This window comes from Macaca nemestrina, chromosome 10 (genome assembly GCF_043159975.1).
Source record: "Macaca nemestrina isolate mMacNem1 chromosome 10, mMacNem.hap1, whole genome shotgun sequence".
Classification (NCBI taxonomy): domain Eukaryota; kingdom Metazoa; phylum Chordata; class Mammalia; order Primates; family Cercopithecidae; genus Macaca; species Macaca nemestrina.
This window is the reverse complement of record NC_092134.1, coordinates 129,403,672-129,420,416: the sequence shown is the minus strand read 5'-3', so window position 1 is coordinate 129,420,416 and position 16,745 is coordinate 129,403,672. Positions and strand designations below refer to the sequence as shown.

General features: G+C 43.9%; 1 protein-coding gene across 1 annotated transcript in view; it reads right to left on the bottom strand.

Moving 5' to 3' along the window:
- Positions 1-8,065: 8,065 nt before the first annotated feature.
- Positions 8,066-16,745, bottom strand: part of LOC105482129 (G protein-coupled receptor 19) — a 96,859-nt gene continuing 88,179 nt past the window's right edge. The window contains exon 5 of the transcript XR_011609337.1: positions 8,066-8,990. The gene's annotated coding sequence lies outside the window, so the exon portion shown is untranslated. The remainder of the gene's footprint in view (positions 8,991-16,745) is intronic.

The following is a 16,745-nucleotide window of genomic DNA, read 5'->3' as shown; positions in this document are numbered from 1 at the left end:
GCTAGGTGGAGATGTCTTTTTGTCAATCTGATAACAGGTACGATGATCCTTTAGCATATGTATGACAAGAATCTTACCAGCTTTCATTAACAAAGCTAATTTCAAAATTGCCTCATATTCTTATTGGTAAGGTCATCATTATGATATTTATATAAGCAGCTATCCCAGTTACCATGTGTCATTTATCTGCTTAAAAGCCTACAAATATTTACTAGGATAACACCTAAGCTTTTGATCACAATAAACTAGGACTCCCAGCACCCAGCCACTTTCTACTTCTCCAGTATTATCCCTGCTGCTCCTTTCCTGGCATTTAGTACTCCAAAAACACAGTACCGAACTGTCTGTAGCTTCTGCTATGTTGTACACATCGTCTTCACGTCTTTGTTTATACTCTTCCCTCTACTGGGAATGCCATTGTCTATTTTCCTCCTCCCCTCCTTTCTGTGCCTATTTGAATCTCGTTTTAGACTCAGCTCAGCTACCAGCAGCCTTCCAAGACTCCAATATACCAATTCAAAGATCATTTAGTCCAAGCTCTGTCCCAATTCAGGAATCCTATGTAAAGCATTCAGGCAGAAGGTAATCCAAGGAAGAGCTCACAGTATCACAAGGCAACCAGCTATATCTTTGGACTGTGCTCATGGTCACATAAACCAATGACAGCCACTTCCCATTGTGTTTTATCAGGGAGTCTATCAGTTCCTGTTTCTCCATCTTTTCCGGGTGCAGTGGTTAGAATAATACTCACCTGCAGCTTTAAGATGACTGGAGAGTTAGAAGTTGGGAGGCTGACTGAGAAATTCTCTTAGCAAATCCTATAGAGGTGGACCAAGTGTGGTGGCTCATACCTGTAATCCCAGCACTTTGGGAGGCTGAGGCAGGTAGATCGCATGAGGTCAGGAGTTCAACACCAGCCTGGCCAAAAATGGTGAAACCTCGTCTCTACTAAAAAAAAAAAATACAAAAATTAGCTGGGTATGGTGGTGCATGCCTGTAATCCCAGCTACTTGGGAGGCTGAGGCACAAGAATCACTTGAAACTGGGAGATGGAGGTTGCAGTGAGTGGAGATTGCACCACTGCACTCCAGCCTAGGCAACAGAGCAAGACTGTCTCAAAAACAAACAAACAAAAAAATCCTATAGAGATGATCTCCTGCTTTGAACCTTCAGATCTTGGGTGGGAACAGAAGTGGGGAAGGTGAGGATGAGGAAGGATAGAGCTTGTCAACAAGCAATTGGTCAGGTCCTTCTGGTTGTAATGTCTGAACGTTCTAGCTTTTCATTTCTAAATTCCCTGCCTATGACTCACAGATGTTTCAAGGGACCTTTAGAATGCCTGTGGACTTTAATATGTGAGAGGCATGGTCAGAGGGAAGGTGTAGTAGATGATAAATCATGAAAGGGTGAAAGAGATAAATCACTAAAGAGACGGAATCTCCCCCTGTCGCCCAGGCTGGAGTGCAGTGGCGCGACCTCGGCTCACTGCAAGCTCCGCCTCCCGGGTACACACCATTCTCCTGCCTCAGCCTACCGAGTAGCTGGGACTACAGGTGCCCGCCACCATGCCCGGCTAAGTTTTTGTATTTTTAGTAGAGACGGGGTTTCACCATGTTAGCCAAGATGGTCTTAATCTCCTGACCTCATGATCCGCCCACCTCGGCCTCCCAAAGTGCTGGGATTATAGGCGTGAGCCACTGCGCCCAGCCGGAGAAGGCTTTTTCTAAGTATGAAAACTTGGCGGCCGGGCGCGGAGGCTCACGCCTGTAATCCCAGTACTTTGGGAGGCCGAGGCGGGCGGATCACAAGGTCAGCAGATCGAGACCACGGTGAAACCCCGTCTCTACTAAAAATACAAAAAATTAGCCGGGCGCGGTTGTGGGCGCCTGTAGTCCCAGCTACTCAGGAGGCTGAGGCAGGAGAATGGCGTGAACCCGGGAGGCGGAGCTTGCAGTGAGCCGAGATCGCGACACTGCACTCCAGCCTGGGCGACAGAGCGAGACTCCGTCTCAAAAAAAAAAAAAAGAAAGAAAACTTGGCAATATTTGTCTATAAAATCCGGAAGTTGTCATAAAGATTAATAAATATGACTATTTAAAAATGAGAACTTCTGAATTAAAAAATACAACTAACAGGCCGGGCGCGGTGGCTCAAGCCTGTAATCCCAGCACTTTGGGAGGCCGAGACGGGCGGATCACGAGGTCAGGAGATCGAGACCATCCTGGCTAACACGGTGAAACCCCGTCTCTACTAAAAAATACAAAAAACTAGCCGGGCGCGGTGGCGGGCGCCTGTAGTCCCAACTACTCGGGAGGCTGAGGCAGGAGAATGGCGTGAACCCGGGAGGCGGAGCTTGCAGTGAGCTGAGATCCGGCCACTGCACTCCAGCCTGGGCGACAGAGCGAGACTCCGTCTCAAAAAAAAAAAAAAAAAAAAAAAAAAAAAAAAAAAAATACAACTAACAAAGTCAAAGACAATTGACAATCTGGGAGAAAAGTGGGCAACACATACTATCTATATATGTTCTCATTCCTTTAGTATAGATGAAGCCTTCAGAAATCTGTAAGGTAGGCTGAGTGCAGTGGGTCATGCCTGTAATTCCAGCACTTAGGGAGGCCAAGGCGGGCGAATCAACTTGAGGGAGGCCGAGGCCGGTGAATCAACTTGAGGTCCGGAATTCAAGACCAGCCTGGCAAACATGGTGAAACCTGGTCTCTATTAAAAATACAAAAAGTAGTCAGGCGTGGTGATGGCGCACACCTGTAATCCCAGCTACCCTGGTGGCCAAGGCAGGAAAATCACTTGAGCCTGGGAGGCAGAGGTTGCAGTGAGCCAAGATCATGCCACTGCACTCCTGCCTGGGCCACAGAGCTAGACTCTGTCTGAAAAAAAAAGAAAGAAATATGTAAGGTAAAGCCAACTACCCATAAAAGAATAAGCAAAGGAGACCGGAAGCGGTGGCTCACACCTCTAATCCCAGCACTTTGGGAGGCCAAGGCAGGTGGATCATCTGAGTCAAGAGTTCAAGACCAGTCTGGTCAACATGGAGAAATCTTGTCTCTAGTAAAAACACAAAATTAGCCAGGCGTGGTGGTGCATACCTGTAATCCCAGCTACTCAGGAGACTGAGGCAGAAGAATCACCTGAACCCGGGAGGCAGAGGTTGCGGTGAGCTGAGGTTGTGCCATTGCACTCCAGCTTGGGCCACAAGAGCTGGACACTCCGTTTCAAAAAAAAAAAAAAAAAAGAATGAGCAGAGGACATGAACTGGTACTTCTCAAAAAAAGAAATATGAATGCACCCAATGCACACATAAAAAGAAAACTCAATTTCACTGCTAATTCAAATAATGCAAATTAAGATAGCAATAAGATGCAATTTTTAACCAAATTGGCAAAGCTTTAAAAGTTTAATAACAAAACATGTTGATTGGCAAGCAGGGAAACACACTACCAGTGGAGGTATACATATTTATAATACTTTTGGAGGAAAATTTGGCAATATTTCTTTTAAAAAAATCCTTTTGGCCGGGCGCAGTGGCTCAAGCCTGTAATCCCAGCACTTTGGGAGGCCGAGACGGGCGGATCACGAGGTCAGGAGATCGAGACCATCCCGGCCTACACGGTGAAACCCCGTCTCTACTAAAAAATACAAAAAAAAAAAAACTAGCCGGGCGAGGTGGCAGGCGCCTGTAGTCCCAGCTACTCGGGAGGCTGAGGCAGGAGAATGGCGTAAACCCAGGAGGCGGAGCTTGCAGTGAGCTGAGATCCGGTCACTGCACTCCAGCCTGGGCGACAGAGCGAGACTCCATCTCAAAAAAAAAAAAAAAAAAAAAATTCCTTTTAATTCTCAAAAAGGCAAGGTACTTCTATATAGAAGGGTACGCCCTTACAGATGGAAAAATGGTGAACCCACATTTGGACAAGGGAGGGGAGGGGTTCTTATCCCTAAGGCACTTGGCCCCTGCTGCTGTATCATTCCCCTATCGGCTAGGGTTAGACCGCACAGGCTAAACTAATTCTGATTGGCTAATTTAAACAGCATGACAGGGTGAGTGCTTTGGCGGGAGTCAGGGCAGAGCAGGTAGCAGGTAATCGGCATGAGTTAGGGTGGAGCAGGTGATCGGAATGAGTTAGGGTGGAGCAGGTGATCGGAATGAGTTAGGGTAGCGCAGGAGATTAGAATGATTTAGGGTGGAGTAGGTAATCGAAAAAGGTTGCTTTACAAGGAAGTTTAGTTTAAAATAGAAGGCAAAGAACTAAACAGCGCCTTTTTGTCTCTGTCTCTTCCTCTCTCTGCCTCTCTTTGATTCCCTCTTTTTCTGTCTCTTCCTTTCCCTCTTTGCCTCTCTGCCTCTCCTCTCTCTCCTTTAGGGTAGGGACCTGTGGGAGTGGAGCTACTCTCTCTTCCACTGAGAAGAAAGGAAAGGGGTTGTTTGTGTCAGGTTCAACCCTTGAAATTAGTGGAAGGCCCAACCCCTCAACACTAGGGATGTCTCACCTTGAAATTTGGTAATATTTCTAAAAAATGCAAGTGCAATATATACACTATGGAATATTATGCAGCCATAAAAAAGGATGAGTTCATGTCCTTTGTAGGGACATGGATGAAGCTGGAAACCATCATTCTGAGCAAACTGTCGCAAGGACAGAAAACCAAACACAGCATGTTCTCACTCATAGGTGGGAACTGAACAATGAGAACACTTGGACACAGGGTGGGAAGCATCACACACCGGGGCCTGTTGTGGGGTGGGGGGAAGGGGAAGGGATAGGATTAACAGATATACCTAATGTAAATGACGAGTTAATGGGTGCAGCACACCAACATGGCACATGTATACATATGTAACAAATCTGCATGTTGTGTACATGTACCCTAGAACTTAAAGTATAATAATAATAAAAAAAATTCAAGTGTAAATACTTTTAATCTAGAGGTTCCTCCTCTAGGAATCTGTTCTACAGATAAATTCACACAAGAACAGAAAGATGTATAATAAAGGTTGTATATTTCTGCATTAACTAGTAAAAATAAAAAGTAAAACAAAGTAAATTATGAAAGAAAGGAAAGAAAAGCAACAATGAAGGATGAAAATAGTGCTCTATACTGTGATATGGAATAATATCCAACATATAGTTAATTGAAAAAATGTAGAACAGTATGCATGATATAATACTATTTATATAAAAATGAAAGGGAGATACCTATACTCCTTGTAGTGCATAGAAAATTTTTAGACGGATATACAGTGGTTAACTCTGGAGAATGCATCAGAGAGATGGGGAAAATGTTTTTATTTTTTACCTTATGGCCTTTTTTTATTGTTTGGATGTTTTACTGCGGCCATGTATTACTTTTGAAACAAGCTACATTTTTAAAGCTACATTTTTAACTTTCACAAATGAAAAGATAATTCCATCTGGTTCAGGAAAGTGTCTATAGAGAACGTGGAAGGTGTTTTTCTCATTTTGCCACTTTTTTCTTTTTTTTTTTTTTTTTGAGAGCCTCTTACTCTGTCACCCAGGCTGGAGTGCAGTGGTGCTGTCATAGCTCACTGCAGCCTTGAACCCCTAAGCTCAAGTGATTCTCCCACCTCGGCCTCCCGAGTAGCTAGGACTACAGGCATACTCTACCACAGATGGCTAATTTTTAAGTTATTTTTTAAGAGACAGGGTTGCTATGTTGCCCAGACTGGTCTCGAAATCCTAGGCTCAAGCAACCCTCTTGTTTTGGCCTCTCAAAGTGTAGGGATTACAGGCTTGAACCACTGTGGCCAGCCCACCTTTCTTTACTTTACTTTTCTTTTTTTGTTTTGAGACAGAGTCTCACTCGGTTGCCCAGGCTGGAGTGCAGTGGCACAATCTCAACTCACTGTAATCTCTGCTTCCCAGGTTCAAGCCATTCTCCTGGCTCAGCCTCCCAAGTAGCTGGGATTACAGGCGTGCACTAGCACGCTGGCCTATATATATATATATATATATATATATATATATATATATATATATATATATATATATATATTTTTTTTTTTTTTTTTTTGCGACAGAGTCTCACTCTGTTACCCAGCCTGGAGTGCAGTGGCACGATCTTGGCTCACTGCAAGCTCCACCTCCCGGGTTCACACCATTCTCCTGTCAATCTCCCAAGTAGCTGGCACTACAGGCACACGCTGCCATGCCCAGCTAATTTTTTGTATGTTTTTTAGTGATCCGCCCACCTCAGCCTCCCAAAGGCCTGGCTAATTTTTAAATTTTTTTTTTTAATATTTAGTAGAGACAGGGTTTCACCATGTTGGCCAGGTTGGTCTCGAACTCCTGACCTCAAGTGATCCACGCTGCTCAGCCTCCCAAAGGGATGGGATTACAGGCACGAGCCACCACGCCCAAAGCCCACCTTTCTCAAATAATATTTATTCAACTCTTCAAATAAGTGATAGGAGTCTAAATTCAATCTCACTATCATTCTATTTGCCCACCCATCAGTTCTTGGTAATATGTGTTAATAGGCATGGCCTGGGAAAACAAAGTGCACTGATAATTTTTAGTCTAACTGCTGTGTATCCATTACAGGTATCGCTCATCTTGCAAAATGGATATCGTTCGGCAAGATTGAAAATAAAAGACTTCTGACTGGGAGCGGTGGCTCACACCTGTAATCCCAGCACTTTGGGAGCCGAGGCGGGCGATCACGAGGTCAGAAGATCTAGACCATCCTGGCTAACACGGTGAAACCCCATCTCTACTAAAATACAAAAAAATTAGCCGGGCGTGGTGGCAGGAGCCGGTAGTCCCAGCTACTCGGGAGGCTGAGGCAGGAGAATGGCATGAACCCGGGAGGCGGAGCTTGCAGTGAGCCGAGATCGCGCCACTGCACTCCAGTCTGGGCAACAGAGCGAGACTGCGTCTCAAAAAAAAAAAAAAAAAAAAAGACTTCTCTAGAGTAAAATCTATGTCCTACTAACATTTCAGAAGTTAATGTTCTTTCCCAGATACAATAGATTGGATTAAAATTTTGATTGAAGAAGGGATTAAGATAATTTCTGGAACATATATTGGGCATTGCCATGTAGCTGCACTACGTATTTATGGGGACTTACCAACAGTTCTTTTGTCACTTGTTGCATGTATGTGACAGAAAGAACCTGGAGGGCAATGAAGTCAGGACACTTGACCTGTGGTCCTCCAGTCCCACCTCCATCTGACCAAGGGTGAGACACTTCTAAAGAGTTTTTGTTCAGTCATCAGATATCGGGAAGGGTTACTATATGGCAGGCCCTTACACTCAGTTATATTCAGTTCTGTATACCATACCACCATATAGCATATATTATGAGTGTGGTATAATCTAGTGTAATAAAATGTTAAAAAATAAAATAAACAAAATAATAAAATAAGAGGTATACAGAGCTGCCAACTGCATGTGAACAAGCCAGGTTCTCTCAGATTTGTCACTCTCCTGCTTAAACCTTCAGTAGCTCCCCAGTACCTTCAAATTAAGTCCACATCCTAAGCTTGGCATTCAAGGTGCTTCATCATCTATCACCTGTCCACTTCTTTGGCTTCAGCTCTTGACACTGCTCTCATCTCTTGAGATGCCTACATTACTCTCAAATCTAATTATTTGCAGTTCCCCCCACCCCCCCACCCCACCCTGTGTTGTTTCACTGAACTATGACTTTGCAAATGTTTCTTTTGCTGCCTGCTTAGAAAAACGTGTAGTCAGTGTTTGAGACCTGGCTCAGAAATCAGCCTTTCCGTAAAGGCTTGCCCTGGTTCCTCTCTATATTTTCTGAATACCTTTATTATCACACTTAATACACTATATTGAAGTTACTCGTTTACATTCTTAAGGAAGTATGGAAATGAAACGTAAAATAAATCCCCATTAGTGTGTAAGCTCCTTGAGGGCAGAGGCCCTATCTAGTTAATCTTTGCATTTCTAGTATATAGCACAGTGCCTGCTCAACACATTTTGTAAATGATAAAAGAATGAATTTGTTATACTATAGCTTGTATATAGTAGTATAACTACTATGTCTTTGTAGTTTGACATTTCTTAATATAGTGACAAATCCAGTAAAACCTGCATCTCTCCTAGATTCTATGTTATCTGTACCTCTGTCCTACAGGCACTACTCATAGCATTATAGTGAAGTTCCTGTAACAATTCGTTGATTTTAAAACATACTAAATCACCAAGCATATATCATTTATATCTTGACAGTGTACTTTAAAGCAGATGTTTCAGTTTTATTTCCTTCACATAGCTAGCATCTCTCCAGACAAGCTTAGATAGCAACCTGTTTTCTTTGGCAAATTGATTAATGGGGACATTACTCATATGCCTGGTTGTATGACATTTCCAATAACATTGTCATTTTGTTTATGGAGTGGTAGGTAAAAATATCCAGGAATTTACTACCAGTGGAGGAACCACCTGTTTGCTGGAAACATTAAAGAGGAAAAACTGGAGAGGCAGCTCTCTTGGAGAATGCTAAAAAGATCTAATTCCGTCACAAGCCTGCCTCACAGCAAACCAGCTCCCGGCGGCACCTGTGGAAACAGGAGAACAGCCTTGCCGTGCACCTTAGCACTTTGGCTGGGGACTGAGCTGCCCGGCGGGGACCTGCGAAACTGCAGAGGTAGCTCTTCTCATGCCTAAAGGGTAGCAGAGTAAAGGGGGTTGGGAAGAGCTGCCTAGCACCGTGTCAGTGGCAACGAGTGGATTTAGGAGTAGGAACAAGGGAGAAAAGCATGAATGAGTGGAGGGCTGGGAAGGGGCAGGACGTGGTGGAGGCACACTGGGGAGTGGGCAGGGACCCAACTGTATGGCAGCAAATTGGGCAGGTGTAATCAGCCTACACCTTCCACCTCACCTCAGAGACCTTACAGCATAGGGAGAGGAGGCGGTGACCATGAAGAGAAGGTATGATCTTGTCCTCTGGAAGCCATGGGCAGGAAGGTTACAAGCACGTATTTGGGCCTCACCTGCAGCAGCAAGAACAGAGCAGGTGAACGGGCACGTTCCATGCTGAGTGGGAGAGGAGGCTATCTAAGGGAAACACACTAAAGGCTTGAAGTTTTCCAAGACAAAACAAAGCCAACCGCGGAAACCTTTAAGGATTAGGGAAAAGGATGCTCCCCCCATCCGAGAATTTTCTGTCTTAAAAAACAAAACAACAGAAATAACAGAACACAACACAAGAACCACGTGCTAAAAGGGGAAGGGGGAAGCTGTGGCGGAGGAGCTAAGTCCAGGCTGATGACCCGGGTGCTGAACACCGCGGGAAAAGATCAAGGTTTCTTGTGCAATCCTTCCCTGCATTTGTGTCAGCCAGCACAAGGCCATCTTGAACTGGCAGCAGTCAATTCAAGAAGCTTATGTGAAAGGCAGCATTACTTAAGGCAAAATGACTTTCTCTCCTACTTCCAGAGAAATATCTAGAGGCCAGGGCTTCCATGTAAAGCAAATCTATAAAATTCACAATGATATGTATGTTCTTCTGGTAAAATGTGGAAGGAGGGTGTCGCTACTTTCGTGTTTTAAATCTCATTATTGCGAGGGCAGTGGGAGTGTCAGGAGAGGCCATAGCTCTAAACTCTCAGGACTTTAAAATTCCTATGCTATACTATAAAATAATCCCAGTAACAGAATAGTTGTATAAACTCCCAGTTCTAATAATACTATTTTATTGGGGAAACAAGGTGTTTGTCTAAAGATCTAATTTTTGAAAATTAAAGGAACGAAGAGCTTAGTCATTTGTGTGAAAAATATGTACATGCCTTCACCAAGTTCCTATATATCAGTGTGGTTATGTGTCCAAAAGCTTCCAGCAGAAGGCCCCAGAAAATATTGGGCGGCACCAAGTCCAAAACAGGAATGAAAACAGAATATTTATTTTGCTCAGATTAAAAACAAGCCCCACACAGGCTGGGCACAGTGGCTCATGCCTATAATCCTAGCACTTTGGTAGGTTGAGGTGGGTGGATCATCAGGTGAGGAGTTCGAGACCAGCCTGGCCAATATGGTGAAACTCCATCTCCAAAAATACAAAAATTAGCCAGGCAGGGTGGTGTGTGCCTGCAATCCCAGCTACTTGGAAGGCTGAGGCAGGAGAATCGCTTGAACTCAGAAGGCAGAGGTTACAGTGAATTGAGATCGCGCCACTGCACTCCAGCCTGCGTGACAGAGCGACACTCCATCTCCAAAACAACAACAACAACAAAAAAAAAACAAGCAAACAAATAAGCAAAAAACTATCATTCACACACAAACGGAAGAGCTTGCTGAGGCACCTTTGGTGACTGTCTCTTGAAAGGGGCGATGATGTCAGGAACTGTTCAGAAAAGGCCAGTTGGAACACTTTATGGGGGCTAGGTGTGGGGAAACATCTTTTTGAAACAGTGCCTTTCATCTCGAATAGGTAAAAGTTGAGAAATAGCATGATGTGAGTCTAGAAAAACCATAAACAGTAGATATAGAATCAACATGGGCTTGCTTATGAAATAAGGATGAAAGAATACTCTGAAACTTTTTCGAAATAAGCTTAGAATACATTTTTAAAGGACTATTTCATGGAGCAAGCAAAAAAAAAATCTTTTCTTTTTTTGATAATTTTATTCTTTCTATTTTTAAAAACCTTATAGCCTTCAGTTTCATCTCCAAAAAAAATTTTTTTTTTTTTTTTTTTTTGAGACAGAGTCTTACTCTGTCACCCAGGCTGGAGTGCAGTGGCATAATCTCGACTTACTAAAACCTCTGCCTTTCAGGCTCAAGCGATCCTCCCACCTCAGCCTCCAGAGTAGCTGGGACTATAGGAACATGCCACCAGGACTGGTTAATTTTTCCTATTAGAAAAAAATCTTGTTCAGGTGCAGTGGCTCACACCTGTAATCCCAGCACTTTGGGAGGTCGAGGCTGGTGGATCATGAGGTCAGGAGTTTGAGACCAGCCTGGCCAAGATGGTGAAACCCTGTCTCTACTAAAAATACAAAAAAATTAGCCAAGTGTAGTGGTGGGCACCTGTAATCCCAGCTACTTGGGAGGCTGAGGCAGGAGAATTGCTTGAACCCCGGATGCGGAGGTTGCAGTGAGCAGACACCACGCCACTTGAACTCCAGCCTGGGCGACAGAGCGAGACTCCACCTCAAAAAAAAAAAAAAAAAAAAAAGAAAGAGTCTTTACTGGGAGCCTGAGGTGAGAGGATCACTTGAGGCCAGGAGGTGGAGACCAGCCTGGGCAACATAGTGAAATTCCATTACCCAACCCCCACCTCCTCTACAACTTTTTTTCTTTTTTTTTTAAATGCTAGGCATATTAGCCCAGCTACTTGTGAGACTGAGGCAGGAGGATCACTGAGGATCACTGAAGCCCAAGAGTTTGAGGTTACAGTAAACTATGATTGTGCCACTGCACTCCAGCCTAAACACATCTAGACACATCACAGAGCCAAAAGTGGCTACTAAGCAAAATTACGCTATCAGACTTTTAGGGATGGCCGAGCGCAGTGGCTCATGCCTGTAATCCTAGCACTTTGGGAGGCCAAGGCGGGTGGATCACCTGCGGTCGGGAGTTCAAGACCAGCCTGACCAACATGGAGAAATCCCCGTCTCTACTAAAAATACAAAATTAGCCGGACATGGTGACGAATGCCTGTAATCCTAGCTACTCGGGAGGCTGAGGCAGGAGAATTGCTTGAACCTGGGAGGTGGAGGTTGCATTGAGCCGAGATGCCCCATTGCACTCCAGCCTGGGCAACAAAAGCAAAACTCTGGCCGAGCAAGGTGGCCACGCCTGTAATCCCAGCACTTTGGGAGTCCGAGGCGGGCGGATCACGAGGTCAGGAGATTGAGACCATCCTGGTTAACATGGTGAAACCCCGTCTCTACTAAAAATACAAAAAATTAGCCAGGCGTGGCGGTGGGCACCTGTAGTCCCAGCTACTCGGGAGGCTGAGGCAGGAGAATGGCGTGAACCTGGAAGGCGGAGCTTGCGTGAGCCGGGATCGCATCACTGCACTCCAGCCTGGGCCACAAAACAAGACTCCGTCTCAAAAAAAAAAAAAAAGCGAAACTCCGTCTCAAAAAAAATGTGTATATATATATATACACACAAAACATTAGCTACCACAACTATGCCCTCTAACAAAGAACTGTTGTTGGTGACAGAAATAGCATGTTAGACAGGTTAGATTCCAAGTGACAATACCTTCATTCCTACAAGAGATAATATTCACACAAACATTTTTGGAAACCATTAAGTGGTACTATTACTAAAAATTTTATAATTTATCGCAAAGTATTAGGTGTTATGTTGTTCATGTAACATTGAATTAACCAAAGAATGACATTAACTACCTTCAGATTTATACAAATGTTTTGAAGAACAATTCTTTGTACAAGCAGAAAGATTTAAAGATGCAGCCTATGATGGAAATCTTTTTATACAGATGAAGGAAGCCTTTGAAAGTTAAAGGAGGCTGGGCGTGGTGGCTCATGCCTGTAATCCCAACATTTTGGGAGGCCGAGGGGGGCAGATCACCTAAGGTCAAGAGTTCGAGACCAGTCTGGCCAACATGGCGAAACCCTGTTTCTATTAAAAATACAAAAATTAGCTGGGCATGGTGGTGGGCACCTGTAATCCCTGCTACTCGGGAGGCTGAGGCAGGAGAATCGTTTGAACCCGGGAGGTGGGGGGTTGCAGTGAGCTGAGATCACACCACTGTACTCCAGCCTGGGCAACAGAGTGAGACTCTGTCTCAAAAAAAAAAAAAAAAAAGTTAAAGGAATTGAAAATATGCCTTAAAATATGTAGATTATATAAATTAATCAAAAAATGAATAAAGATATGTGCCTACTATATGATCCCAAACAGAAAAATCAGAATATCCATAGTATTATAAAGCAAGCCAAAAGAAAAAGATATTTACGTCTAGCAATAGACAGTATGTAACTTAGAGTCAAGAAATATTGGGCCGGGTGTGGTGGCTCACACCTGTAATCCCAGCACTTTGGGAGGCCGAGGTGGGTGAATCACCTGAGGTCAGGAGTTCAAGAACAACCTGGTTGGCCAACATGGTGAAACCCTGTCTCTACTAAAAATACAAAAATTCGCCAGGTGTGGTGGCACACACCGGTAATCCCAGCTACTCAGGAGGCTGAGGCAGGAGAATTGCTTGAACCTGGGTGGCAGAGGTTGCAGTGAGCTGAGACCGTGCCACTGCACTCTAGCCTGGGGGACAGAGCAAGACTCTGTATCAAAAAAAAAAAAAAAAAAGAAAGAAAGAAAGAAAAAAAGAAAAAAGAAAATAAAAGAAATGTTGTTAGCACTTAAATCCCCATAAATATTTGTGGCTTTTTGAAAATATCTTTATGGTCATAAGTAGGTTTGATAGCATTTCAATAGTAAATTTGCTTGTATTTTTTTCTTAGAAATGGGGAAGATTGAAGCAAAAAATGGAACAGTTAAGGCTACTTATGAGGTAAGAAATGGTTCCCCTGCTACTCTTGTGAAGTTTCCAGGTACCAAAAGCATACCTCCTCCTAATGACCCAGGGTTCCAATCTTTTCTCCCTTAAAAATACAAGATTCAGAAAAGGAGCCATGTCGGATTTCCATTCAACAAAAATGCTGGGTTTACCAACTTTACACTGGAAACAACAAGCTCAAAAGTGGACTCTGAAACCTGCTTTTTTAAAAAAGGGTTTCAAGCGATAAGTGTTAACATGTGCCACAGCAAGTTTAGACATCTGCAAGTCTGATGCAGACATCTCCTGAGGGTTTACCCAACAGACACACACAGGGCCAGGCACCTTTTCTTCTTCAGCAGCAGAAGAAAAATGTGCTCTTTATTGCCAAAAATAAACACTTTTTAAAAGACTACTTCTGTTTATCAATAAATATCCCTTCCTTTCTGAAGTGGATCTCTGGTTTTCTCCAGGCTGCCTGATTAACTGCTGTGGGTATGTTCCTAACTGGAGACAGTGCCGAGGGGTCAGGGCCAGAGCCTTCATTAAGGAGTAATGAAATACTCCTCCTGTGTACGTGGGAGGTGCCCTTGTTCCTGCCGGCCGCTGCCACCACAACCGCCACCGCCACCACCACCGCCACCACCACCACCACCACCACCAAACTAAAGATCAGGCTCTTGGTGGTGAAGGGGTTCATAACTGCTGGGTAGAGAAAGGAATATTGTCTTAATTGGCGAGGAGGGGACAGCCAGAGTCTCATGCTATTCCCAGGTTACTTCTCAAATTAGGGACACCTGGGAATTTGAAGTGCTAGTGACCCTGGGGAAAGGACTGGAAGGATTTATAAGCCCCTTGAATGAATGCTGTGTCACTCAATCCTAACACCAGAAATCTAAGGTACAACTGAAAAGTACTCCTTTTGGACAGAAAGGAACAGAAGAGAGAATTCGTTTTGTTTTTTCAGGTTTTTTTGTTTCTTTGTTTGTTTTTTGTTTTTTTGAGATGGAGGCTCGCTCTGTCACCCAGGCTGGAGTGCAGTGGTGCAGTCTCGGCTCACTGCAAGCTCCGCCTCCCAGGTTCATGCCATTCTCCTGCCTCAGCCTCCTGAGTAGCTGGGACTACAGGCACCCGCCACCTCGCCCAGCTAATTTTTGTATTTTTAGTAGAGACAGGGTTTCACCGTGTTAGCCAGGATGCTCTTGATCTCCTGACCTCATGATCTGCCCACCTCGGCCTCCCAAAGTGCTGGGATTACAGGCGTGAACCACCGTGCCCGACCAAGAATTGTTAAAGAAGGTACCTGACTGTACTTTCTTCAGCTCTCTGCTACCTCCCCGACCCTAACCCCCACAGGTATCCAGTGTCTACTTGCTGCTCTTCAAATATTGAAAGCCCAACCACAGCAATCAGATCTACCCAGATCTTCCCTGTCTTATAATGTCTATCCTCCAAAACCATATATTCCTCTTTTCTCCCCCTCGTAAACCCTGTGTTAAATTAATATTTAGGGAGCAGGTAAGAGAAAAAAAAGCATATCCATACTAAAGTGTAAAAGACTAATAGGGATGCTTGGAAAGCCCTCTCTTACAAAGGGTTGCTCAGTTTTAAACAGTTGCTTATTGGCCAAATAAATACATTTTCTATTATTTCTTCAAATAAGGGCACATTTTATTCTTTCTCACTGGGTGAGGGATGTATATGGCTTAGAAACAGCAACAGTAGGCCAGGCACGGTGGCCTATAATTTCAGCGTTCAGAGGCCAAGGTGGGTGGATCACCTGAGGTTGGGAGTTCGCGACCAGGCTGGCCAACGTGGTGAAAGCCCGTCTCTACTAAAAATACAAAAATTAGCTGGGTGTGGTGATGCACATCTGTAATCCCAGCTACTCAGGAGGCTAAGGCAGGAGAATCGCTTGAACCTCGGAGGCGGAGGTTGCAGTGAGTCGAGATCACGCCACTGCACTCCGGCCTGGGCTGCAGAGTGAAGACTCTGTCTCAAAAAAAAAAAAGCAACAATATTTTAAGTAAAAAAGAGTGGATAGTACAGTATCAAGAACTACTGTTGTTGCGTTTGAAGGGAAGCTTTTAGTATGCTGGTGAAGGGGAAGAGGTGAAGGAAAGTTTGAGCTTAGAAGGTTTTAGTTCCTTGAGCTTCATTTTCTCTTCCTTATTTTTATGCTGATTGGGTCTTTTTTTTCCTTCTCTGTCAACAGACTGCTTCAGTACTTCTTGGCTTTATTTATTTATTTTGCTCCCGCTAACAAGCTGGAGGCTGAGTTATGTGCTCAGTCTGAAAATGTTCCTTTTGACTGTTGCCTCTGAACTTTCTAACCAATACAGAGAGTAAATAGGTACTGTGCTGTATGCAAATGTAGGCATATTTGTCTGTGTAGGCCAAAGGAGGGGAGGCATGTTGCAAAATGCCTTTAGAACAAAAACAAACTTTTCCAATAGAATATTTTATAGCCTTTTGAAAATAAGCTAAACTTTCAGAAAACGAAAAGTACAGAGGAATACTTATCTATAAAATAAATTGGAAAAAAAACACACACAAAACAAAACATGACTAATACTTCGACAGTGAGTTCACCTCAAGCATTTCATGAATTTCACATGACCCACCCACTTTTTCTCTGTACCTCTGAGGATTACCATATTAGCAGCAATAATACTCTGTTGTTCAAGTGCCAGATTTACATATCAACGTAGCCATGGCATTCCTGAATGTAGAATATTGTACTGCTCGCCTCGTTTGTGGTTTCTATAATAAGGTTAATTTTTGTTCCCTTACCCTCCTCACTTAATCTCATGCCACCCCCTACCTTTCTTCAATTAGTGGTTTGTTTTTCACTTCGAATAGTTTTTCTCCTTTCCTTTCTCAGTCTCTGTGTCAGGACTTGAACTATCCTCAAATTCACTGTAAAACCATGCTGCATTTAAAACTTCTTATCACTCAGCCACGGATGATCAATTCTTTGAAAAGACAAGCCAAGGACAGAGAAGTTAGGAATGGGCATTTCTAGGATGGCTCTAGGATAACTTCTTCCCCAAGTTTAGGATGTGTGGTAAGATGGGTTAGAAGTTATCACGGTAGATTTCATGGCCATCTTTGTCTTTTTTTTTTTTTTTTGAGACGGAGTCTCCCTCTGTCGCCCAGGCTGGAGTGCAGTGGTGCAATCTCGGCTCACTGCAAGTTCTGCCTCCCAGGTTCACGCCATTCTCCTGCCTCAGCCTCCCGAGTAGCTGGGACTACAGGCACCTGCCACCATGCCCGG